The sequence below is a fragment of the Antechinus flavipes genome, chromosome 5, assembly GCF_016432865.1.
Source record: "Antechinus flavipes isolate AdamAnt ecotype Samford, QLD, Australia chromosome 5, AdamAnt_v2, whole genome shotgun sequence".
NCBI lineage: Eukaryota > Metazoa > Chordata > Mammalia > Dasyuromorphia > Dasyuridae > Antechinus > Antechinus flavipes.
Genome location: NC_067402.1, coordinates 27,591,225 through 27,616,685, shown reverse-complemented (window position 1 = coordinate 27,616,685; position 25,461 = coordinate 27,591,225). Strand labels below are relative to the sequence as shown.

Sequence of the window (25,461 nt, the reverse complement as noted above, 5' to 3'; positions counted from 1 at the left end):
TTTCTAACCTCAGGGAGCTTATAGTCAAGGTGCAAACAATGATCATTTAAGATAAATATAAGATCCAACCATTCTGGAGAGCAATTTGGAACTATGCCCAAAGGGCCATCAAACTGTGGAAACCCTTTGATGCTGCATTGTCTCTACTGGGCTTATATCCCAAAGAGATCATAAAAGAGAGGAAAAAACCCACAGTTACAAAAACATTTGTGGCAGCCCTTTTTGTAGGGGAAAGGCATGGGAAATTGAGTGGATGCCCATCACTTGAATAAGTTACGGTGTTGAATGTAATGGAATATTATGGTTTTATAAGAAAGGATGAACAGGCTGATTTCAGAAAAACCTGGAAAGACTTACATGAACTGTTGCTGAATGAAATGAGCAGAAGAAGCAGAACATTGTGTATAGTAATAAGATTATGTGATGATCAACTGAGCTAACTGACTTAGCTTTTCTTAATTTTATAGTGGGATAGAAAATGTCATCTGTATCCAGAGAGAGAACTATGGAGGCTAAATGCAGATCAAAGCAAAAAAAAAAATTCATCTTTTTTTTCTGTTTGCATTTTCTTTCCCTTTTTTTTTCCCTTTTGGTCTGATTTTTCTTTCACAACATGGCTAATTCGGAAATATGTTTAAAATGATTGTATATGTATAACCTATATCAGGTTGCTTGTTGATTTGGGGAGAAGAAAAGCTAAAAGAGGAGGGAAAAAACTAGAACTCAAAAGCTTACAAAAATGAATGTTGAAAAATATCTTTACATGTAACTGGAAAAATTAAATTCTATTGAAATAAAAAAAATAAATATAGTAAATTTTTTTTTTGAAAAAAGATAATCTGGGAGAGAAGCAACTTAGAGTGAAAGGAAAGGAAGAGACTAGGAAGGGCCTGCTGTGGAAGGTGAGATTTGAGCTGAGTTTCAGCCAAGAAGTGGAGGTGAGCAAGGAGAGCTTCATAGATATGGTGGGTGGCCAAAGAAAAAGCCAGTGTGAGGAAGAGCAAGAAGTCTGTATGAAGAGAGGATAGGAGAGGGAAACATGAAAGTGAAATGATGGAAGAAGCCAAGTGGGGAAGAAATAAGAAGCCCAGCAGGATTGTATATTTGCAACTGGAAGTCATAAAGAGTCATGGGAGTTCATTCAATAGGAGCATGAAATAGTTAGACCTGGGATTTGGGAAAAATCTTTCTGAAGCTGAGTCAGGAATAGATTGGCTGGGGGGGGGGGAGAATGGAGGCCCCAAGGCCAGCCAGAAAGCCACTGAAGAGAGCACACACAAGTGGGGGTGGGTATATGAGTAGATAGAAAGGAAGATGTTGTGAGAGATCATGAAGTTAGAAATAATGGGATTTGCTGATACTTGGTCATGTAGAGTGAATAAGTGAGTTGAGAATGAGAGAGATAGAAAGCCTGGGTACCTAGAAAAATGATGGAGCCCAGACTTCTAATAGGGAAGTTGGGAAGGGGAATATTTGGGAAGAAAGGTATCAGCTCCATTCTGAACATGTAGAGTTGGAGATATCTATGGAACATCCTGTTGGAGATGTCCCAACGGCAGCTGGTAATGCCGGAATGAAAGGGCAGCTAGGAGACACAATGGCCAGGGCACTGGGATTAGAAACAGGAAGAATGATGTTCATGAGTCCAAATCTGGCTTCAGGTATCTACTATGTGACTCTGGGCAAGTCATTTAACCCTGTCTGCCTCAGTTTCCACATCTGTAAAATGAACTGGAGAAGGAAATAACAAGCCACAAAATGGAGTCACAAAGAATTGGATGTGACTGAATGACTGGACAACAATAACGAAAACAATGATGGAGCAGAGCTCAGAGGAGAGTCTAGGACTGGATATATAGATCAAATGCTGGCTGCCTTGCCCAAAGCATGGCACCTGCCCTCTGGCCATTATTTCCTTTCTCTCTATTACCTTCTGATCGGGTCCTTGAACTCCATCCTGGGCTCTAATTGATGAACTATCACTTTATTTCTCTAGAAAGCAGACCTCCACAAAGGTGTGTGCTCAGGCCTACAAGAAGATAGATTATTAAATTTTCAGTGAGAGCTGAAAATAATTATTTGTGATTCAGTCAGTTATTTATCTCAATAATCATCATATACTTTAAAGTAAGGATTGATTTATTTTGTTGATTGTTTAGACTTTTAAAAGGGATGGAGAAAATGTTAAGAAAGCAGATTAAACTTAAGTTTATGCCTATGTTTTTACCCCTGGAGAGCTGGTTGTTAAACATTTATCAGCACATTCTTGCCTCTGGGTCACTTCCCAGTTACTATTTTCAAACCATGTTGCTTTATATATAATGTGCCTTACCACCTTTCCTACTCCCTGTTAGGTGTTTTATTCCCCTATCATTAAAATCTCGCATCTTGAGCTAGTATCCCCAGGATTTAGCACAGTGCCTACCACATGGGAAACTCATAATAAATCCTTCATCATTCATCATTTCTTCATTCAAATGCTAAGTTCTGAGACAGGTACTATGAATACAAAAAAACTGAAATATGAGCATAGAATTTTGCTTTGAAAACAAAAAATATTTTAATATTTTACATGTAATTGGGAGAACATACAATATTATTTTTTTAAAAGATGGCCTATTTGCATTTTCTTTTCCATGATTTTTTTTCCTTTTGCTCTGATTTTTCTTTCACAATATGACTAATATGGAAATATGTTTAAAATGATTGTGTATATATAACCTATATCAGATTGCTTGTTGATCTGGGGAGTGGGAAAGGTAAGAGAGGAGGGGGAAAAATTAGAACTCAAAATCTTATAAAAATGAATGATGAAAATTATCTTTATATGTAATTGGAAAAATAAATTGAAATTAAAAATAAATAAATACAATAAATTTTTTTAAAAGATATAATCTAGGAGAGAAGCAACAAAACAAAACACAATGCCATTAATATGTGACAAACTTTCATGATTAAGGAATAGTGGTCAGCATTCAAAGTCTAACTCTCACTTGCACTTTAATAATACTATTTCAAATCTAGCCAAAGATCAAATCATTGAACCACTATTCAAAACTCAAAGTATTTGGATTGTTCCAAGAAGGCCTCAGTAGGAAAGATTGTTTCTCTCTGATCACTTGGAATTGTCCCATTTAAAGGTCACCTAAAAAGCATTCTCCTGACATATCCTTTGAAGATTGACCTCTTGATGTCTTTACTGATAACTATTGTTAAAAAGCTTTTTCTGATAAATGGAAATCAAAATATTTGCCATCCAATATTTTTCATTCCTTGTATAAGTTTTAAAAAAGATAAGTCACGAGATTTATTCTTCCATCTCTTACTGTATGTGCTCATTCTTATCAGAGTTTAATCTCTCTATAGAAACTGGGCCTTTAAAGATATTATAGCCTTGAGTGGAGTTTTTAACTATTAGGGCTATAAATGTTTGTGTCCGTTGCCAGCATCTGTGATGATACGAAGTGTCCCTCTGGTAGTGTAGTGACAAAGGGAACTTTGAAGAGGAACCTACATGTTTTAGACGGGGGAAAGCTACATTTTCTCCTAGGCAATTATGTCAGCCTCTGGATAGATGTATTTACACGACTATGTGCAATAGCTGTCCTTATGAAACAGATAGATGGATGGTGGGAGTTTTTACGTGAACCCTAAACATGGATCTGTAAAGAGTAGGGATATTTCAAAGTGGCAGAAATGATAGGGAGCTGAAGGAGAAAGCCAAGAACAAAGTCAGGATGAGCCTCTCAATGGAGAAATTGTGTAGCAATGGAAAACCCACTTGAAAAAGAGACAGTTCTCCTTGCCGATGCACTTATGCAAGGCTAGAGATGAGGGGTGAAGGTCTGAAAAAAATGAAGCATTTCATAATAATTACTCTCCTTCTCTCTCTGCAGGGATCATCTAAGGGGCCCATTGAATGAAGGCTGCGTTTATATTGAAGTGCATGTGCTAGTACATGTCTGACAGTCGGCTCTGGGTAAAAAAAGACAAAAAAATATATAAAGTATCCAGGACATACTTTTAAGTTTAATCTGTGTTATTAACATTTTCTCCAGTATTTTCATAAGTGTAGAAATCAACAAAACAATAAATCCCTCTCGTTTTGCCAATTTCCAAGGTCACATTGAAATCTTAATCATCTGTTACTGAGAAACAGTCCAATATTCCTATTATGATACTCAAAGTCACTTTGAGTGACTTTGTGTGACCACATTTTGCCTCGGTTTGCTCTTTTGTAAAATAAGATGGCTGGATTGGATGTTCTTTTTCACAGCGTCTGACATTTGAGATAGTTAAGAAATCTTGACTAACTGATTTTCAGCATTAGGATCCCTTTCAATTATAATGTTATATAATTCCATAATCAAGAGAGAAATTTAAAATGTTGCAATACTGAGAATTTTAATATCATGTGACAATTTTCTGAGACACTTTCCCATTTTTCCTAGGTTTTCTTTCTTATAGATGACACTTATTTTCTGATCAAATAAAAGCACATTTTTTTTAAAAAGTGTGTATTTTACATGTGCGAATATATGTTAATATATGTACATATTTAGAAATCCTAGCTAATTTCTGAATGGAAAGCCATTGGAGATTCAGAAATCAACTTTTAAAAAATAAGTGTATTTTTCAGCACCTCTTGTGATCTAGGAGCCCTGGGGAATAAAATATAAAACAAGGCTTAGTCCCAGTTTCTATTCAGATTTCTATTAACTCAACAATTTAATCTTTGGTTTATGTTTGGATTACAGTTAGATGATGGGAAAGTGTAGAGTGAAGTATTTGTTCTTGCCTCTGCAAGGTGTGTGAAATAACACCATATCATTTACACAATCACATAACAAACAATTAACAACTGTTTTCGTGTATCTGTAGAAATAGAGGAAATGGAGACTTGAGATTTCATTGATTAAAGGGAGCTCAGATGAGGAAAATCTGCCTCCCAATGCATGTAACACCATCTACTTATAGTAGATGCTACTTATAGTCTTAGTTACTTAAATCAGTGGTTTGACATCATTGGATGGTACCCTAAAAAATGGGGGCCATTAATCTACACATATGAATTCCAGAAGGTCAGTATTGATTTAGTTTTTAAATGGAGTATTATTTATATTCTCTTGTATTTTTATTTTGTTAAATATTTCTGATTATAGTTTAATTTGATCCACTCTCCAGTATATGTATTGGGGCAAGAGGTATCATTGCTTAGATCACTGAAAGCTAAGACACATCACAACAAAGATTTGAATCCAGGTCTTCATGGCTAACAGTATGTGCTACAACATGCTGCCTGTGTGTGTGTGTGTGTGTGTGTGTGTGTGTGTGTGTGTGTATACACAGAGAGAGAGAGACAGAGACAGAGAGACACAGAGAGAGAGGGAAGGAGGGAGGAAGAGGGAGAAGGAAGGAGGAAAGGGGGGGGAGAGAGAGAGAGAGAGAAAGAGAAAGAGAGAGAGAGAGAGAGAGAGAGAGAGAGAGAGAGAGAGAGAGAGAATATAAATAAATACTAGGCAGTTTAGGGAGGGAAGGCATTAGTAGCTGGTAAGATCAATTAATAATGAATTATTACTGATAATAATAATGCTTTTTACAGAACTTTAGGATTTAAAAATTTCCTTACAAATCTTCTTTGATACCTATATAACCCTGGGATATAGGTCTTGGTATTTTCCATCTAATTCTAGTGCTTTCCTTCCATTAACTATCTCCAATTTATCCTATCAATAGCTTGTCCATATATAATTGTGTATTTTGTTTGTGTGTATATTTGTGTATGTATATGTTGCATATGTTTGTGTATATTGTATGTGTTTGTATATATCATTTGTATCTCTCCATTACACTGAGTTCCTTGAGAGCAGAAATTGTCTTTTGCTTTTCTTTGTAATCTCTGAGCTTAGTGCTGATACATAGTAGCACTTAATGTTTATTCACTGTATTTTCACAGATGAGGAAGTTGAGGCAGACAACAGTTAAATAACTTGTCCACGGTTACCTAGATAGCCAGATTCTGATCTTGGATTGAATTTATGGAATTTTAAAGTGCAATTTAAATTTAAATTTAAAGTAAATTTAAAACTCTGTTTTTGGCATTGAGAATCAAGAGACAAAAGTGAAATAGTCCCAGCCCTGGAAAGGCTTCATGTACAGTAGAAGATAATACTTGAATTCAGTCTTGAAGGAAATAACGGATTGTACGAAGTAAAGATAAAAAATGGTTCATTGATAGCTACAGAGCTTAATTTTTTTAAAGTACCTATGGTCTATAAACTCAATGTATTTGCTAATTGTTCTTCTCTTTGCTATGAACAATAGCCAGAGTTTGATTATAACTACAATCTGCATAGTCATTCACTAATAAATGTTAAAGATTCTTACATAGAGATTGCATTTGATGATCTCTGAGGTCCCTTCCATATCAGATTCTATGACTTGGAGTATTAACACTTTAAAAAATCATTGCTAAAACAACACAGGAAAGCTATATATCTAGACCTCTGCTACTTTATATTTCAGTGAAATACTACCCATTCATTCTTAGTAGCCATTGGCTTTCCACTGGCATGGGAATTTCCTATACATCTCCAATTTCACCATCTGCTATCAAATTAAGAATAAATCACAAATAAATACTAATTTTCTGAGAGGCAAATCAGATAAGAGCCCTAGATCATGCCAGTCTTCCATCAAAGAACATTGCTCTTTCTAGATTCTCACCATAAGTGACTATCACATAAATGTTACGCTTCCTCTCTCCCCCAAGATTTGTAACCCATCATTACATTGATCCATGTATCGTGTCAGCAACAGCAGTGAAATTCATAGTATTTTTTATGTGAAATACACTGTTTTATTGCATTAATTCACATTTAATGTGTACACAGTAATAACCATAAAGTATGATAACCAAAGTTATATATTTTCTTCAGAACCTTCATTTAGAGAGCTTTCAAAAGAGTCCTAGGAAATTAAAATATCAGTCAGTTTACCTGCAGGATATAGAGCTAAAGTAGAAAGTAGTATAATATCTTTTACAAGCCTCCTGTTCTCCCCCTATAATGTCCTTACTCCTGGCTGATAAAATACAGTAGTCATAACACTGTACATATTTTTTTAACTACTGTACACACAACAAAGGCTTGTGAAATAAAGGAAAATATACCTCCATCGGTAAAAATGTGTTACTCCTGCGATTGCCAGGAGGAGGAAGAAGACAGAAAGTGGAAGAGGGGTGATGAAAGGGGAAATGTGCCAAGGCTGTTTTCCCTGTAGTGGACCCCAGAAAGATGACATCCATAAAGGGAAGAAGTCACACAGCAAAAGCAATGGGATCTCTGGGGATGGCAAGAACGTAGGAGCAGACATCTGGAGGAGGGAAAGCCCCCCTAGGGCCATCTTGGACCTACCTAGTTTGGAGAAATGAAGAGTAACAGCAGAGGGAGAATTTTTGTCTGTATAAAAGGGGAAAGGAAGAAAAAAAGAAGGTTTTTAAAACTGAATTCCAACCAAAATGATTCTAGGGATTATAGAAAGCAGTTCACGGAATTAAAAAGAATAGGGGTTAGGGAACATTTTCTTCCTATTATTGTCTTTTAGCTTCCTTTTTCTTCCAATTAAGTCAAGGTAAATCCTGGTTAATTGCCTGTTCGGAGCTCACTTACTGTCTCCAAGAGTCAGTGGTATGATTCATAGATTGCTGAACTGGAAGTCAGAAAGACCTAATTGTGGAAACATTTACCAGCTGGGTGAGCCTAGGCAAGTCACTATCCCTCTCCAGAACCTCAGTTTTCTCATCAATAAAATGGGAGTAATAATACCTTTAGCACCCAGGGTGATTGTAAGGATCTAATGAAATAAAGCAATATTCATATATATGTATGTGTGTATGAATGTATATACATGTATAAACATAATGATTTTCATTTTGAATATCTTCCGAATAAAAATGATTCTCAATCCCTCCAGCAGACACTGATTCTACCCATTCCCCAATCTTTGAATTCCTGTGCCTTTTATCATCATTTAGAATCATAAGATTTAGAAGTGGAAAGAACCCTCTTATTTTACAGATGTAGGAAATAAGGGAATATATCAGACATTTTGAAACCAAATTTTCTGTAATGAACAGAAGATCAATTGAGGAAATGGACCATCACGTGCTATGTTTCCGAAGATGGGACTTGGAATCAGGCTTGATTAGTGATGATGGCAACATCCGAATAACTCTGTGGGCTTTGGGCAAATCCCCAACTTCTCTGACTCTTGGTTTCCTCATCTATAAAATAGATTTAACGATATGTCTTATCTAATTAATAGGGTTACTGAGGGAGAAAGTTCTTGATGAACTTTTAAGTGCTACAAAAGTACAAGTAATTATTTGCAGTGTCCATTATTCTTTAATATTTCCACATACAGTCCCTAACACTGCTAACACATTCTGAACAAATACTTGTTAAATAGAATTAACCCACCATGTCTTATGTTATGTCAGTTGCTACAAACCCATGTCATTATCATTATTACATAATTTTTATTTAGAATTTCCCTGAGTCTGATTCTATGTTGGAATTGGTCCCACGGCAGGTAATGGTCTTTGCCATGTGCAAAAAGGAAAAGCTTCTTATGTTATGAGGTCAAGTGGAAGCAAAAACAACACAAAAAATCCATGAAATGAAAGGCCTTCAGCAAGCATGTGGGACATTGAAGACGCTTAATAAATGATAGGTGACTCACTGATTTTCCTATCCCACTTCCCCATTCAAGAGGCAGCGATAGTTTTTCTAGTCTCCCTTCCAATTCCCCAAATCAAGAGATTATTAAGGAGTTTAGTGAGTTCTGTGTTGGTCATTTGCATATCCCTTTGAAAATAAAAGGAGAAACTATAGGATCTAAATAATCCCATCTCAGCCACTCAGTCAGGCAATAATCGTGTATCAAGCTTCTTCATATGTGCCAGTCACTATTCTGAGCACTAGGGATACAAAGGAGGCTGCGTTATGTTGGGAAGACAACCGCAAACACGTATGGACAGAGAAGATATTCACAGAATAAGTTGGGAAGAAAGGCCTCAGAATGGAGGGAATGTGAAAGGATTTCTTTGGAAGCCTGGATTTTGGCTGGAACTTGAAGGAAGGCGGGATGAAGAGGCTAAGAATTCTTGTAAGTTCTTGGTTGTGGTCTGCTTCCTTTTGGGTTTCCCCATCTTTCAGATATCAAGGATACACTGGGTCATCGTGTGAAACCCCCAAAGCTCTAACTCTCCATACGTAGCTATTTTCTTAGGCGGCACAATGAATAGAACCTCAGGCCTGGAGTCAAGAAGACTCATTTTCCTGAGTTCAATTGCGGCCTCAGACTCTAACTGTGCGACCCTGGGCAAGCCATTTAATGTTTTTGCCTCAGTTTCCTCATCTGTAAAATGAGCTGGAGAAGAAAATGACAAACCATTCCAGAATCTTTGTCAAGAAACCTTTAATGGGGTCACAAAGAGTTGGACATGACTAAAATGATTGAACAACATAACAAACACTAATAATAGAATGTTCCTTGAATAATTTTGAGGCAGCTCCATTTACCAAAGCAGTTCTCTCTTTAGGAACAAGATAGATGAGAAAAGATTTCATGATTAATGGAGCTGGAACTTGGGTAATTGTTCTGAAGAGCTGCTTGTTAAGTTATCAGGAAAACGAACCTAAAATATTTTAATTTTACTTACTGTAAAATTGTCAGTTTGTCCAGTTCTACAAAGATGGGAAAAGCTCTCAAATGAAGATTAACTCCTGATTATCATGTTGAGGAATGAGTTTTACTAGACAATAGTATGCAAACATCTTGAAAACAAGACTCTTTCATATTTGTCTTTGCATTCCCAGTGCTTAGTATAAGCAAACTGTGTGGGCCATGAATATATTCCTATAAAAAGAACAAAAAGGAGAATCTATAGGGTCTAAATAATCCTATTACTGACATTGTCAGTCTATAAATATATATTAAACTCTTCTTATATGCCAGGTATATAAGGATGGAAATGAGCTCAGAGTTGTGAGCTCCTTGAAAATAAACATGTACAAAGCTCTATGTGGAAGCCAAACACAAACATTTTTGAGGTACCCTCAGGGAAATCAGCTCCTCAGAGAAGAGCACTTAAGAAACAGATGGTTTTTAGAGAACCTGGGAAAAAAGCAGATCTCAAAGAATAAAATACTTCCTCAAGTCAAAATTTCTCAAACTAGAACTTTGAAGTTGAAAGTTAGGAAACTCTGATAAAACTAGAACTTTTGTTAACTATAGAACAATTGTATATTATCTATTTGGATACAAGATATATATATATATATAGACATAATCTTAGAAATATAGATTACTTAATGAAAAAATTTGCTAATTGGATATTAAGCCACACATTGTGTTAAGTATTGAAAATGTAAGAGAAAGCAAATAAGATAGTAAGAAAGTCCTGCCCTGAAGGTGCTTTTTTTCTATAGGGGAAGACAAAATCCTACATTCTAGGAAAATATAGTCTGCTGTGTTTCCTTTACTGATATGTGGGGCTTAATTGGATGCTATGGAGAAAAATCCTTCAAAAATTGTTTTTCTTTGCCTTTTTGTGCCACTTATGTCTTAAGAGCAAAATATTGATTTAGAGCTCAACAAAGAAGTGAATAAGAAGAGCAAACAGTAGAGAAGAGGCTTTGCCAGGTAATTTTTATTTTAGATTTCTCCATTTATTCACGCTAAGAGTCCAAGGACATCAAGACATACAGTCCAGAATCATAAGAATCATAGTTTCCTTATTTATGTGCTTTATTGATAAATATGTTTGTGTCCAGTCTTCTATGTGGATATTCTTCTATTAGAAGAGTGTAAGAAGGTTTATGTCTGGATAGCTATCTTATTATTTTTGCTTTGCTATGCCTTCTGCTTAGTCTATGTTTCATGATTAAAAATAACTGATATCATCTTGGCTAATTTGTTTAATTAGGAACCACATCAGTGGGGGCTCGGTAGCTACATCTGTGAATTGTTTACATATAGCTCTCCCACACCAGGGTTATCTCTAGAACATTAAGAACATTACTTGTATCACCATGAAATTCTCTTCTGGAAATCTGTCAGCATGGGTGCAAGTTGAGGATGACTTGGTGGGGTTGAAGGGAGAGAGGAAAGAAGAGAGGCAGAAAACCAGCCTACAGAGAACCGGGGCCTTGCTCTGCCTGTGTTATATTAACATAAAGTCTGGCCCATATTTTTGATAATTTTTTTAATTTTTTATTTTTATATTAATATTATATTATATTAATTAATTAATAATTACATATAAAACTAATTATATATAATATTATATGATAAAAATAATTAATAAATAATTAGTGAATTAATATATTAATGTTAATATTATTAATTATTGATTAATTGAATGTCCAATTTATAGTCAATTTTGTAGGCAAATTGGAATTTCCAAGCATATACTCAAATGAGCCGCACAAGTGTATGTTGTCAGTTCCAGAGTTGGTCAGGGGTTAGCAAAAAGATGGGGTATCAAAATATGACAGAAGTAAGGGGAGGGATAGTACTTTTTCTCATAATACAATTATCCTCATTTTACAGAAGTGGAAACTGAGGATCAAAAAGCTTAAGTGTTTTGCCCAACCGAGATCCCAGAAATTGTACCTGCTAGATCTGAGAAGTTCTCTCCAGAAATTCATCCACCATGACTATCTATGAAAAGAGGGATTGTTTTTATATTGGCGAAAAGAAGCAGGAACTCTAAATGCTGGTGTTGATATACTTAGATAAATCTAAAGACTAATAGTATATTTAAATGGGAATAATTTCAATGATCATAAGCCCCATAACAGAATGTAAATTCCTTGAAAGGAAGAATTTTCTCAGTTATGTTTCTCCATCCCCAGCATCTGCCATAGCACCATGTACACCAAGCATGATTAATAAGTGTCTGGTGACCACTTGGCTCAAACTTAGTGTTCTGCTTTGAGCTCATGTATCTTCAATCCTGCTCTCAATGATTATCTCACTTGATCGTTAGTTTTTCATAGTTTCATTGGCCCTACTAGTTATGGCACTTGGGGAGAGCATCCATTGCCAAAAACTCTGAGAATATCAGCCTCTCCAACTCTGAAGTGAGAGATTACAGGCCACTGGACTATATATAATGTACCCCAAAGAGTTGGTCAAACACAGTCAGAAAGGTGTTATATTTTAACAGAATTTTTGGTGGGTGTCCAATGATTGGGAAAAAAAAACATGAAAAATTTGGGGTACCGTATGGATATGGGAGAATACTATTGTACACTGGAAAATGTTGGACATGGGAGACTTGGAAGAAAATGGGGAGATTTAGCATGAACTGACAGTGAAATAAGTATATCTAGAAGTTTTTGTATTAGAAACTAACACAGTACCTGCCATATTATGGGCACTCAATAAATGATTAATAATTAATTGATTCAATTAATTGGCTCATTTTCTGGTTATCTTTCGTTTAATAACCCAAAGATTCTATTCAGCCTTCCCCATTGATGGCGGCCTAAAGACATTCCACTGCTGGTTAACCATGACTTAATTTCTGAAAATTGGATTATTTACTCTCCATCTTCCAACTCTCTCCCAACCAATCTGCTGACCAGGGCAAAATTTCAGGGCAAGAGAAAACGTATTTCCAAGGGATACATTTTCTTTGACTACTTGAGTCACATCTAAATTCTCTTTGAAGTTTTGGTTGCCTCAGCTCTCAGTTGATTGCATTGGTTTATTGTTGCTTTTAAGTTTATATTGACAGATTTTCATTCCTGCTTATACATTTAATGGCAAAACATTTAAAGTGTGTGAGTTGCTATGATATGGCAAATGGAAAAATGAAATGTACTACAGTGTATAAGGCTGATTTATCTTTTTTCCTCTCCTCTCCACCCCCTTATTTTAAAATTTATTTTTCCTTCCAATGAGAAGTCAAATGGATAGGGTGACGTGTAGTTTCAGTAAGAGAACCAAATTACTTGTGATTTGTGGGCACATAACTTGTACATACTCAGATGAGAATGAAGGGAAGGCCAAAGTTAGCCAGCAAGATTTGTAGAGCTACTATCTTTTAACAGTAAGTTCTTTGCGGAGTCCATTATGGATGCCATAAATTCAAAACACACATGACAGGAAAGGGGGAAAATATGGGCTGAAGTCAGAGAAGAAGCACTTCTATTTCTTGGAGAATTTTGTTATCTTCTCACTTTGGTACTTCTGATGAGACTTAGGATTTTGGACGTCTAGAAATACACACATACTTCCATGTGCACACATACATGCATGTCTACATACCTAGCAACATGTGTATGTACACACATGTGTACATACACATGTTTGTGTATACATGCACAATGTGTATGTGCATTGTACAAAATTTATACATGTATGAATGCATATGTGAGCACACACTTGTGTATGTATATAAATACATGCACACATACACATATATGTATGTGGGATATGAAAGACCCTGACTTTAGCAATTCTATGCACAGCTGGTAAATTGCAGTGGAGTACACATCCTACTGTGTGCTCTAGCATTATACTAGGACTTGAGAAAGGTTGGAGAGATTCAGGTCTCAGTTGAGCCTCTTGTTGCAAAAATCCAAAATTAGTTTCCAAGTGAACTTTCTGGCCCAATGTAGATCCCATCTAGGTCATCTTGTCTTAATACATTTTTAAAATATTCTTACATATGTACATCTTTTCTCCTTTGCTAGAATGTAAGCTTTTTAAGGGGAGGGATTCTTTCCACTTTTGATCCAGTGTGGAATACAGTGTTATTTGCTTAACAAATGCTTGTTGATTTATTAAATTAACTGCCTGAAGCTCAGAAGTATTACATAATCTACCAATGATCCCAGAGTAAGTACCAGGACTTGGGCAGAAACCTACTTGATTCCCAATCCTGCACCCTGTTTATGATGTCTGACTTTATTAGCCTCCAGAAATGAAGAATAGAAATGCTCTATGAAAATACAAGCCATATATTTTTCTTTTCTTTTCTTTCCTTTTCTTTTCTTTCCTTTCTTTCTTTCTTTCTTTCTTTCTTTCCTTCCTTCCTTCCTTCCTTCCTTCCTTCCTTCCTTCCTTCCTTCCTTCCTTCTTCCTTCCTTCCTTCCTCCTTCCTTCCTTCCTTCCTTCCTTCCTTCCTTCTTTCTTTCTTTCTTTCTTTCTTTCTTCTTCTTTCTTTCTTTCTTTCTTTCTTTCTTTCTTCCTTCCTTCCTTCCTTCCTTCCTTCTTTCTTTCTTTCTTTCTTTCTTCTTTCTTTCTTTCTTCTTTCTTCTTTCTTTCTTTCTTTCTTTCTTTCTTTCTTTCTTTCTCTCTCTTTCTTTCTTTCTTTCCTTCTTTCTTTCTTTCTTTTTTTTTCTTTTCTTTTTTCTTTTTTTTACAAATGTCTAACATATCGGCCCAATATAAACCAATGAGTTTAGAGCATTAAAACTGAATCCATAGAGGTAAAATTTAGCAAGCATAAATGTAAAGTCTTATAGTCATTTTTTTTCCTAAAAGTAACTCCTTATGTACAAGAAGGTAGAAGTTTGGTTGGGCAGTTATTATGAAAAACTTCTGAGGTTTCAGGGGACTGCAGACTGAGTATTTGTCCACAGTAGGATACAGTAAATAAAAAACATTAATGTCATCTGCGATCTCAGTAAAAGAAGCACAGGGCGCAAGGTGGCTCAGTGGATAAAGGACCTTACCTGGAGTCAGGAATACTCCTCTTTCTAATTTTAAATATGGTCTTAGAATCTTACTAGCTGTAGACTCAAATCAGTTAACCCTGTGTATCTCAGTCTCCTTATCTGAAAAATGAGCTGGAGAATGAAATAGCCCACCACTCCAGTATCTCTGTCAAGAAAATTCCTAATGGAGTCATGAAGAGTCAGTTACAACTGAAACAACTGGAAGGAGGGAGAGAGGAAGGAAAGAAGGAGAAACAGATTGAGACAGAGACAGAGATAGAAGAGACAGAGATGTATTTTTTAGGAATAGGGTGGTTATAGTCACACTACACATTCTCAAATTGACAAAGATTAGAAACAATAGGAAAGCCAATGAGTTGTGGACACAGACATAGAAAATAAACTGTTTTCAGAATGTGAATTATTGCAAACATTCTGGAATACAACTTGGAACCTGACCAAAAAGATGACTGAAGATCCTATCCTTTGCAGAGATCCTACAGCTAAGTATCTATCTCCAAAGAAATTGATGAAAAAAAAGGTAGAAATATACAAAAATATTCCTAGCAGCACATTGGTAGTTCAGAACCATACACAAAGGAGATATTCATTGATTGGAGAATATAATGCAATATTTTTATGCTTTAAAAAAGATGAACATGATGAATACAGAAGAGACTTATATGAACTAATGCAAAGTGAAGTGAGCAGAACTAGAAAAATAATATACATAATACTACAGGTAAATGGAAAGGACAACTAAAATAAACCCCCAAATTGTAAAATGATCAAGAACAAACTTGGCCCCAAAGAAGAGAAATAAGAAGACACTTCCCTACCCTTGCCCAAGTCTTTTTTCTGTGGGAGCTGGGCATTGATGTGGGACATTGCATGTAATGTCATCTTTTTAATGTTTTGATTACTTTTGTGGATTTTCACCCCATTTTTTTTCTTAAAAAAGAATTCTTATTAAGGATGACTCTTTGGAAGAGAAATGGAGAGGGACATAAGGGAAAATTTACTCCACTTATTATCTTTGTGTCTATTACCAAGTTACTTTATCTCTTTACTTCTTAATTACCTCATCTATAAAAATGAAGACTAATTGACCTTAGAGGTGCTTTCTAGTTCTAAATTTCTGACCCCAAAATAAATATTTCCAGTCTGTAATTTTGTTTTCTTGGGTCCATATTCTCTTGTGGGTATCAAAAAGTGTGCAATCATTGCATCATTCTTGCTTCTGTATCCAGGGTACTTGATGTATCCCAGACTAATGAGCCAGGGAACTAATTATTTCCTTTGGCTATGATGTTCTCCCATTGGGGAATTCAGGGGGAGATGTAGGATGAGAAAAATTTTTTTCCATCATAATAAGAATCAGTATACTTGGGTATCTGAGGCTATGAAGAAGTTCAGACCAAAAAAGATTCAGCTACAAGAAACAATCATCAACTGTGTGCAGGAAGAGGGTACCAGGCTAATTCCATTAAATTTCATTCAATCTGTATTTTCAGTAAATAGTATGTGATAAACACTGAGTCAGATGTCCATGTCGGAAGGAAGGAAGGAAGGAAGGAAGGAAGGAAGGAAGGAAGGAAGGAAGGAAGGAAGGAAGGAAGGAAGGAAGGAAGGAAGAAAGAAGGAAGACAGGAAGACAGGAGGGAAGGAAGGAAGAAGGGAGGAAGGAAGGAAGGAAAAAAAATAAATGCATTATTAAACATCTACTGTGTGTAAAGCACTCTGCAGAATGCCGGGGGAACAAATTAAAATGTTTCTTGGTAGCAGTAACAGTATCCCACATTTATCCTTCACTTGGGGTACATTTCATTGGCCAAGCACTATACATTCATGATTTAACTGACTCTCCACCCAACTCTCCGAAGGCAGGTATAATTATTATCACAGCTGTTCAGTCTTTTTCAGTCATGTCTGAGTCTTTGTGACCCCTTTTTTTTTTTGCAGATACCTAAGTGGTTTACCGTTTCCTTCTCTAACTCATTTATAGATTTGCTGGAGGTCCCGTAGATGGTAATTGTGTGAGGTCAGATTTGAACCCAGGATGACGAGTCTTCTTGATTCCAGGACTGGCACTGTCCCCACTACAGCACCACCTCACTGTCCTTACTATGATCACTACTTCCTAGATGTAATGGGCTGAGGCTTGAGTTGATGCACTGAGGTCCCAAGCACATGAAGCTAAATAGTAATTGGACCATACTCTATTAATATATAAGCTTGGAGAAAGAATGGCTCCCGCCCACTCTTTGTGCAAGTCCTGATGTGTTGTATAGGAAATGACGATTTTGGTGGGTGGAGGCAGGGGAGTGGAAAAGGAAGGGGAGGAGAGACTGCTTGCTTTTTGCCATTGCGACAACCTTTCTGTTTGTTTCTCTTTTTCTTTTTGCTTTTTGCTGAGGCAGTTGGGGTTAAGTGACTTGCCCATGGTCACACAACCAGGAATTGTTAAGTGTCTGAGGCTGGAGTTGAACTCAGGTCCTCCTGACTTCAGGGCTGGTGCTCTACCCACTGAGCCAGAAAAAGTCGTCACAATCGCAATCGCAAAATGCAAGTGGGGGGGGGCATTCTTTCTCCAAGCTTATATATTAATAGAGTATGGTCCAATTACTATTTAGCCTCATGTGCTTGGGACCTCAGTGCATCAACTCAAGCCTCAACCCATTACACCTAGATAATGAGAAGTAACTTCCAAAGTCACATAATAAATGAATAAAATGCAATTTGAATCCAGTGCTGAGAGAAAAGCAGACGAACAGATGGACCTTGGGCTATAAACAACTGCAGTCAAGATGGTGTAGCAGGAGTACCACGTTGGGTCTGAACAGAACCCCACAGGGCTGGACAGATTCTTCTGGATCCATTGCTGCCTTATCACTTCATTCTCATTAACAGAAGCGCCGTGTTTCTGCATTTGACCTTCCCAACAACCATTGTAAAGGGTATAAATGGTCTGGGCTATAGACCAGCTTCTGAGCTCTCCTTAAGAAAGCACTCTAAAGCTGGAAGGGACCTTAGGGTCATCTCATTTAACCCTCTCCTTCTGTATACAATATAACTGAGATCCAGGGAAGGGGCTTCCATGGGGAATCCCACAGCTAGAAACCCACAGGATTCAAACCTTCTCTTCCCAGGTTTTTTCCATTGTACTAATCACACTTTGGGTCTTACTATTGTTTTTCAGCTTCAAGTCCTAGTCCAGACAGATGCTTTAAAAATCCCTTTGAAAATTAATCTCACTTGAGGCCACAGATAATGGATACCTGAGTAACCAACCAGTCATTTTTCCACACAGTTTCTGGCCCGAACACTCAATCAGTTTGAGTTTCCATGTTCCTGACTCATTTTAATGCATAGAGAATCCCCCAAAATGTATTCTCTCTGCCCTGGGATGTTGTTCAAATAAATGCATAACAAGTCTTTTCTTTAACTCTGAGCCCCCAGCCAGAAATCTCCCTGTGGCAGATAAAGCAATTTAAAATCTCTCCTCCTGGATCACTTCCAATTATACACCTCAACAATGCTACAGAGCAATAGGAAATGTAATTAGCAATTAAACTGATTAATGCATTCATCTCATTTGTTGACTTAACAAAGTCACTTTTAAACCAATAAGGGTAAATATCTTCTAAATCTTTGGGAAAGCAACAAGTTAAGCTCTCTGGAGAGAAGAGGGAAAGGGAGAGAAAAGGAAGGTAACGAATACCAGTATTGAGCCCAAATTGATTCTGAAAATCCTGTCTTTAAATTTTAGTCATTCAAGCTTCATGCATATTACCTTGGCATCGGAGTCCAGACACTGGCACCCTCTTGTCCATTTATCTACTTCTGATTCCTCAGATCCCTGAGCTTTTCCATATTCTTTCCTAAAAAAAATCCAAAATGTGGGAGGGACAGTATGGGAGTCCAGGTTGGCCAACTCTACCAATGGAGGAAGTCATCTCCCAAGCTTCTTACCTTACCATTCTGCGGGACATGTAACGGGTGATGCTAATACACAAGCATGTGGAAAAGAGATATGATTCTGTCATAGGGAATTCCATGAGAACTCCCTCCACAACAAATCACAAGCTGCCTCTAAGTTGGTAAATGAATCCCATGGAATTGCCTAAGACGCAGGAGTTAATTGTCACCCATTATGAATCTTTGTGAATGAACATTAAGGTTAAATAACTTGAGCAAAGTCAATTCAAATCAATAAATTGGACTCCATGAAGGTTGAGATCATTTCATTTTTATCTTTATATTCACAGGGCCTGGGATGCAGAATGATTTTAGAAAAACATGGAGAGACTTGTATGAAATAATGAGAAGTAAAATGAGCAGAACCAAGGGAATGCTGGCACATAAAAATTAAAACAACTTTGAAATATTAATTCATCTTGAATATCATAAATGCTCAAACCAATTACAAAAAATCTATGAAGGAAGATGCTATCCGATTCCAGAGAAAGAACTGATAAATAGGAATATTTAGAGTATGGTGTTTTTACACACTCACACACACACATGTGCATACACACACACAAAACATCCTTGCTTCTCTAGAGTAGGATGAGGAGATAGGGAGAAAAACAATAAAAAGTGCACAGCAGAGAATAAAAGAAATTTAGAGAAAAGCAAAGAAAAGTAGCATAGCTTTGAAAATAATGTGTAGTGTTTATTCTGTAGCTTTTTTTAAAAGTGAGGCTCGAAATGGAAATTCAGGGTTTTATATTGTGTGTATACAAGGAAATTTTTTTTTTGTCTTTAAGTTCATAATGAATAAAAACATTTAAAAAATAAAGTAATGAATAGAATGTAGTACTTTAAAAGCACAAGAGGTGAAACATATATTCACAGCTTCAGATTTCTTTTGTGTTCTGCTGTGTATGGAAGTGTTTATATATACATATATATATATATATATATATATTCAGTATAATTTTTTAAGTCACTTCTCCAAATGAAGGACCTAGATTAAGTATCTCTGCAACTATGGTATTCCCTCAGTTACAAACTAGTTTTATATTAAATTTCTTATTTTCTTGACCAAAAAAAATGCTTGTTGAATTGAATTAAGTTGACAACAGACTGGGTTATATGTTAGCTTCCTTTATGTCTTCTTCCCTAATTTTCTTTGCTCCATCGCCCTTTCTGCCTTTTTCTGCCTCATTCCCGCTGATTTCCACTTATTTTTGAATGGTGGATTTTGGCTAAAGAGGTAAAGAGTTTACTCCAGCTTTCCCTCACTGGAGGGATCAGCTCCTTCCTTTCTTCCTTTTCTCTTCTGTTCCCCCTCTGATCTGAAGTCTCCTTCTTGCCTTGGACAAGTGAGACTGTGAAATCTATCGCAGTGAAGGTTGGAGGTGGGATGAAGGGACCACCATTTATACTACTAATAATTGCATTCACACATTCACACATTTGACATAGATGAGGGAAAGCATCAATTGAGAGAGAAACGGTAAATAGGATGGAAAAATCATGGAGGCCTGTGTCAGCAAGAACTAGAGGGATTTGGTGTTTGGGGATCAAAGTAGTATCACTGTATTGGGGGTCCAATTGTGGCTGATCGGCCCCCTATGAGCTGGGAAGGTTCTACCACTGATCAAGCGCAAGTGGTCTATGTGAACGTTTGCAGCAGAGTTGTCTCTCAATCTGTGCATCTCTTGGCTTTCTGTGTTTGCTTTTCCAAGCTCCTGCACTTTTGCTTTGCCTCCTTTGATGTGGACACACCATGATGGGCCATCCTTTGCCAGCTTCTCCCACTCTCACAATCAACTCCAAAGTTCTTCAGAGAGACCTTGACAGTGTCCTTGTATCACTTCTTCTGACCTCCAGGTGAGGGCCTTCCTTTCATGAGTTTTCCATAAAATGGTCTTTTAGGCAAACAAATGATCAACATTTGGACTAAGGCCAGAAAAAGGACCTTGTACAAAGTGGCTTTCTGTGTTCGTGCCAGTACATTAATTAAACTTGTAACATTCTTTTTGCTTTTACTTTTAGATCAAATAATTTAATTTTTAATTACGGTGATGTTTTAGTAATCCAATTCAGTAAATAGTTGTGAGTAGTGCTTACTATGTGTGACATATGATGGTTAACAGGTAAGGATCCAAAAATGAAATCTTACATAATACTGGCACTTAAGAAACTCATCTCCTCCAGGAAACGGTTTCTAACATTTATATAGTGTTTAGGGTTTATACACTTGATCTCACTTGGACTTCATAGTCAATTGTGAGGAAATTACTAAAGTTAATTTGAAATAGCTTTTATTGATAGCTAGTCCATAGAAACCAAATCTGGTCTCAGATTCTTGCAGATAAGTAAACAAGATCTATGTGATACTGGGCAAGTCCTTTAACTTCTATGTGCCTCAGTTTTTCCATCTGTAAAAATGGGGATAATAATAGTACCTAGCTCCCAGGATGTCTTGCCCAAAGTGTCATAGGTGATAAAAGTACAAGATTTGAACTCAGATCTCCCAGATTCTGACTAGTACACTGTTTTCTTCTTTTTCAATAAGATAAATGAATACATAGATGTCTCTAATACACATTCTAACAAGAAAAGTGGAGAGATCCAAACAGAGAGAGCTGAGAGATTGTAGGGGAAATCACTTATATAAATTGTTCCCTTTCCCTTTGTAAACCCAAGCATGACAGAAGGGCTCATGATTCAGTATTGACTTTATGTAAATGAACTCTGGGTTGAAACCTAGGGAGTAACTCTGGAGTGTAATTTAAATCCCATTTTGGGTATGTTGTCTGAGTCCTATCCTAGTTCTTGGGATCTATTATTGTGAAAGATAGGCTTCTAATGTTTCTAAGCAGGAACAGCAATTAGCAAATCCAGGTCCTGTTTATTAATAATCAGCCCTGTCCTTTGGGAGAGCTACCCTTTTGTAACAAACCCCCTTGCCTTTCTAAGAACTATTGTTTTGTGGGGAAAAAATATTGGCAGAGGGTGTTCCCATCAGGAAATGAGCAGCGTGATGGACCCCAGGCATTCTGGAAAAATAGTAAGGGTAAGTCTAAGTCATTGCAAACAAACAAAAGATGGCAATTAACTGTCTAAGTGTTAGTATGATCTTATTTCATTTTCTAATAGTCGTTTCTGTTTATGGGTCTTTGCTCAGTATGAATTTTCAGTAAGGAATAAAAAAGAAGGTAATTATTCTTCTCACAGAAAAAAGAGTTCCCAGTATTTTAACTCGGGAGATAAATGTGAAATATTGGAAAGCATCCGATTTGTAGTTGGAGGACTTGATTTGGAGTTCCACTTTTACCACTTACTAGCTGTATGACCTTGGACAAATTGATGAAGTTCCTTATCTATAAAATAGAGACAATAATACTCACATTACCTACCTTATAGATTAATGTGAAACAAAATGGGATAAAATATATAAAATTCTAACAAACTGTGTCTTCTACTACTTCTGAAAGGCACAGAAAATAGAGTATTAGAACCAGTCAGGAAGATCTGGATTGAAATCTTGCCACTTACATCACATATGAAACCCTGGGCATGTCATTTAAACTCTGAGCCTTGTTTACCCATCTGTGAAATGGAGTGTTAATCACTAATAGCTAACAGTCTATATGTGACCCACAACAAAAAGGAACGTGAACTGAGATAAATTTTTTCAGCCCGAGACTTGAACTAGAAGAGTAAGTCCAAACTTGAACTAGTTTAGTGCTCCCACTTTCAAAGAGAAATGGATCTCTGCAAGCACCATGTTAATTTAGAAAGCCACAGATTAATGTTGTCTGTGTCATAGTATATTTTTATTTATTTTGTTAGTTGTTGTTCATTTGTTTCATTTGTGCTGAATCTATTTACTTTTCTTGGCAGAGAATCTGAATGGTTTTCTATTTTCTTCTCCAGTTCATTTTACAGGTGAGGAAACTGAGACAAACAGGGTTAAATGGCTTGCTCAAGATCACACAGATAGTCAGTGTTTGAGGCTAGATTGGTGAATCTTCCTAACTCCAGATCTAGTGCTCTTTGTACCATAACGCCACCAAACTGCCCATATTTTTAAAGCATCTCCTAATTACATTAAAAAATTCAACAGTATTTTATTTTTCCAATTACATGTAAAAATGGTTTTCAACATTCATTTTTGTAAGATTTTGAGTCCAACTTCAGATATACTATATGACCCTGGAAAAGTTATATCACCTTGTCTTCCTCAATTTCCTCAACTGTTAAATGGGGATATTAATTCCACTTACTTCCCAGGGCTGTTGTGATTCTTATAATATTTGTAAAATGCTTAATGAACTATCTGATAATTGTTGTTTTCAATTATTGTTTAGTCATGTCTGCTCTTTGATACTTCATTAACTATGCATGGTATGTCAATGCTATTCATAGAGCTATTCATTAATGCTACTCATTAATGATTAATTAATCATCCAGGCAAATGATACTGGAATTTTTTGTCATTTCCTTCTTCATTGTATTCAGCTGAACAAGTTAAATGACTTGCTCAAGGTCACATAGCTAGTAAGCATCTGAAAATGGATTTTAAGTCATCTTCTTGATTCCAGGCCCCACTCTATTCACTATCCACTTAGTAGGTATTTAATAAATGTTTGTTTTCTTCCTTCCTTAATCACTTATAAGTTCTTGGTGGAACTAATCAGCCCACTTATTTATGCAAAGTTGTTGTTTTTTAAATTCTGGGAGTTTGAGTGCTAATTAGCAAATTAGTGACTTGAAGAGAATTTCTATTTTGTGGAGCCTTGGAACCTCTTGGTGGCTACACATATGTAGAGAAAGAATAGTAATAATGAATTTTTATGGCAAACTTTCTTGTAAGTTTGTTCTGTTCAAACATGTCTGTTCAAGCAACTATTTCGTAAAAATTTTCATACATTTCTAGAAATAGCTACTTGTCAAATGTCAGGATTAAAATAAATTTTAAAATATTTTATTTATATCTTTTGATTTTTACAAAGATTTGAATCTATGATCCTTTAATCAATGTCTTCATTTGTAAAATTAGAGTTTATTATGATCTCAAATAAAGACTTTCTGGAGAAGGAAATGTATATTGAAAAATGAAAATGTTATAAAAATTCTTTAATGATTATTGAGTCCAGCCCCATCAGTCAGGAAGCATTTATTAAACACTTATCATAGTCCAGTCTTTATGCTATTGACACATTTTACAGATGAGTAAAATGAAGCCCATAAAGTCTATAGTCACACAGGTAGTGAGCAACAGATTTTGAACTGAACACAGGTTTTTTGGCTCCAGTTTCAGCAATTTTCCACTATACTACACAATAACCTTCACATCTGGTCTTCTCCATGTTTTGCAGCATACTCAGCTTCCCATTTCCACACTCATGCCTTTCTCCATGGAATCATTTTAGTTTCACTCCCTACCTTGTCAAGATGAACAAGCCCAGTACGTGGAAGACAAAAGAAAGTGGGAGCTCTTTCAGCATGTGAACAATATAGCTAATACTCTATCAGTCCAAATACCCTTCACCAGTGCTTCCTGTATTAAAAAATATATATATTCAAAAACCATTTTTGTACGAGTCATTTTCAGAGAGCTAAATATTATTGTCTCTTATATTAGCTCCAATCAAAGTAAAGGAAGATGGCCCATCCCTACATATGACAAATTCAACATCTTGGTCAGATTGCATTTTTTTATTCCACAAAACTCGAGTTCTCTGCGGCTCCATTTCTCCCCCCCCCAAGAAATCAGTTAAGAGATAGCGTGCCAGTCACTAGCACTGTAATGTCGGAAAGTGATTTACCGCTGATGCTTGCGTCTCTTAATGAATATTCCACAATTATACAGCTGTGGTTTATCAAGTATCATTTATAAGGCATTACATGACAGTGATCTCCAGAGAATGCATGTGCAGGCTTATAAAATGAAACATAATGGTTGGAAATTTTAAAAATATATATTCATTTTAGATTTAATTGTTGAATAGTTATGTTGATTTATGGCACACAAGTGGGGATTTCATAGCTGACAAGATGACTTTGGATAGACAACTTGCAGTATGTCACTAAAAATATTTCCTGGGTCTAAGCTGATTCCATTACCTCTTGAAATGTACATGGGATTAGAGCTTTAGGGTCTTAATGATCACCCAGCTCAGCACCTTTATTGTAGAGGAGGAAACATGGTCAAATGAGGAGTGACCTCCCAAGGTCACACAGGTCATAGGGTCAAAGAACAATTTAGAGACCTGAGAGGTCGTCTAGTCCAATCTCCTCATCTTGAAAAGAGGTCAAGTGGCTGCCCAAGGTCACCCAGGGAATTATGATAATTTAAAAAGTTTGATTGGGTAATTTAATCATTCTATTAATAAGGTCAGCACATTACTAATAAAAGGATGGTCACTTGCTCATTTCTTCCAAACCAAAGACAATCATGGCACTGGGCTCACAATATGTACATACATACATATGTGTATATATCTATGTCTATGTATTTATCTATATCTTTATCTATTTATCTATCTATCTCCTTCAAAGAATAGGTCCTGAGGGGTAGCAATAAACTCTGATTAGATGATCCAATAGAAGGTGAAGTACGTTAAAATGAGGGTCTTGGGGTATGTGACCTGTGTCCCCAAATCTTGACCAAAGAGACATCAATATTCATATCACTTGTTAACTCAAAGAGAGAATTCACATTTTTGTGTCTGAGCAAACACAATAAGTAGCAATATACTTATTAGCC

At 36.3% G+C, this 25,461-nt stretch overlaps 1 long non-coding RNA gene across 1 annotated transcript; it reads left to right on the top strand.

Annotated features, from left to right (window-relative positions):
• Positions 1-3,885: 3,885 nt before the first annotated feature.
• Positions 3,886-24,229, top strand: LOC127539019 (uncharacterized). Its single transcript, XR_007947808.1, has 3 exons — positions 3,886-3,979; positions 20,429-20,573; positions 24,071-24,229. It is a non-coding gene; the product is annotated as an uncharacterized LOC127539019 (long non-coding RNA).
• The last annotated feature ends 1,232 nt before the right edge of the window (positions 24,230-25,461 follow it).